The 2,620-nt window shown below is 37.0% G+C and overlaps 1 non-coding gene across 1 annotated transcript; it reads left to right on the plus strand.

Annotated features, from left to right (window-relative positions):
- The first annotated feature begins 761 nt into the window (after window positions 1-761).
- Window positions 762-868, plus strand: LOC148042774 (U6 spliceosomal RNA). Its single transcript, XR_015695090.1, has one exon. It is a non-coding gene; the product is annotated as a U6 spliceosomal RNA (small nuclear RNA).
- Window positions 869-2,620: the final 1,752 nt, after the last annotated feature.

Here is a 2,620-nt window from a genome sequence, read left to right on the forward strand (position 1 = left end):
AAACCATATGTCTTCCTAGCCATATGTTTGTTCTTAAATTTGTTCAAAACGCTACCTGTCAAGGTTGGATTCATCTGCTGTTTTGAGCAAACCATCTAAAATTAAACTCTCCTTATGATGGATCAAGATGACAATAGAACTGTGTCCTGGGTTGCAACATTCAAAAAGTGCAAAAACACCCCACACACATACCCTTAGCTGAAATGTCAAAGAATAGGTACAGTTTCATTGAAACTAGCAAAGGTCAAATTCCTCAGGTGTTGATTCAACTGAGGCAGAAGTATTTGTTCCCTTTTGTAAATGGTTCACAAGTAACTCAGTGGTAGGGCACACATTTTCTACAGAAATGCTTCCAGATTGTACCTCTTTCTTAATATAGGATAGACTACTCTCCATTGTGGCTTAAAGGAGAGTTTGGTCCAATGGTTCTTTTATACTTGGATTTTCAAAATGTTGTTGACAAATTCAACAACTGTGGAGTAAAGGGATAAGGGTTCACGTGAGTTGTAACTACCTGAAAAATAAGAATGAATGATTTTTGGAATTATGCAGAGATGCACAATTGGGTCCTCACAAAGACTTGATATTTTTTTTATTTCTTTATAAGCAATCAGGATTTATAGATGAGCCATAACATGGGCACATTTGTAGATGACCACAAACTGTTCAGGGAACTGAAATTAAAAGAGCAGTGACAATCTCTCTAAACTGGATGAGTGGGATTAACATAAGATTCAATGCAAACAAGTGCAAAGGATAAAGTGCTCGCTTCGGCAGCACATATACTAAAATTGGAACGATACAGAGAAGATTAGCATGGCCCCTGCGCAAGGATGACACGCAAATTCGTGAAGCGTTCCATATTTTTATTGGATTCATTTAACCAATGATAGAATATTGAACATTGAGGGACACGATCTGGTATTTGGTTGGCACGCTTACCTGTTATTCAACAAAAAATTGGATAAGAACTTTAAAAGTCATATTTTAAGAAATGCTTTATTGCGGGTTTGGAAGAAATACCAATATAAATTAAATGACAAGATACCCATGTGGGCAATTCCTAGACATGCAATTGAAAATATGAATACAGCACAAAAACAGGACAGATTTACTTACAGACAGCTTCTTACCTCGGAAAGGGGGGTATTACAATTAAAATCTTTAGAGGTATTAAAAGAGGAGAAGGTAGTTCAAACATGGTTCCAGTATGGGCAATTACAGGCTAGGTGGAAAATAGATCAAAAAATTGGTTTTATTCAAGTTGAGGATAATCTGTTTAAACAAATAAGAGATCAAAGCTTAATGCATATAAAGAGGATATATAATGTATTAATACAGATGGATTCGGAAACAGAATTAGTTAAAGATTGTATGATAAAATGGGCTCAAAATATTGAGGAACCAATAATGTTGGATACATGGGAAAGAATTTGGGTAAGAAATGTGAAATTTACACAAGCTCAAAATCTGAGAGAAAATTTTTACAAGATGTTCTACAGATGGCATTTAGATCCTAAAAAGTTGGCTTCTATGTATCCGAATGTACAGCCTAAATGTTGGAGGTGTGGTTCTCTCGATGCTACATATTATCATATATGGTGGACCTGCCAAAAGGTTAAGGCATTTTGGATAAAAATATGGTGGGTCATGCAAAATGTTTTTAAAAGAAGGATAAAGTTTATTCCTCAGTTATTTTTACTAGGTATATGTACTGATTTTACAGTGGTAGAGACCAATTTGATTCTGCACCTGATAACTGCAGCAAGACTGTTGGTGGCGCAATATTGGAAGAAGGAAGACTTGCCTACAATCCAAGAATGGACATTGAAAGTAACAAACTTAGCTGAAATGGCTAAAATATCGGCATATCTCAAAGATCATTCAAATGAGAGATATAAACGAGACTGGAAAAAATGGATTGACTATATACAAAATAAATACGGGACTAAGAAATTCCAGTTAGCCTATGCTTAAGATCAGAAATGACTTAAACTGTTAAAAGTCAGTTCAGTAAGAAGAAGCTAAGTCCAATCTAGAATGTCATTAATTTCTTTATTTCTTTATTTCTTTTTTCTCAATAGATTTTAGACTGTGTTAGTTAAAAATCCATACCGTGTACGGGTTCTGGGAAGTCGGGGGGGGGGGAAGGAGGAGGGGGGATGGGGGGGTGGAGGGAGGGAGGGGTATACACAACAAAAAAAAATTGTACTTCAATGTCTTGACAAATGATGACATATTTGTGTTTTTTTTTTTAAAGAAAAATAAAAAAGTTCTCTTAAAAAAAAAAAAAAAGTGCAAAGGATAAAAAATCCAGACTTGATGAGGACTGAACTGGCAATGATTAATCAGCTTGAGTGTCCTTCTGGATTCATGATTCTTGCTCAAAGTGCAGGGTCTGCTATGGCTTTTATGTACCCATTTCTGAGCAGAAAAGTGTTGTGGTTTGTCAGCTGCCAGCCCCTCCAGCAGCTGAATCAGAGGAGGAGGAAGCATGGGAGTCAGTGCCAGCGTGAAGGCAATCTGAGAGCTCCTAGTGGGGAGAGGAAATGGAGCTGGCAGAGAGAGTGACAGAGGTAAAGCCTGGGCCATCCATCAGATGGAGAGTCAACAGCCCCCC

Source organism: Thamnophis sirtalis, unplaced genomic scaffold (assembly GCF_051295495.1).
Source record: "Thamnophis sirtalis isolate CommonGarterSnake01/CBP01778 unplaced genomic scaffold, rThaSir2_p1.2 scaffold_14, whole genome shotgun sequence".
In the NCBI taxonomy this organism is placed as follows: domain Eukaryota; kingdom Metazoa; phylum Chordata; class Lepidosauria; order Squamata; family Natricidae; genus Thamnophis; species Thamnophis sirtalis.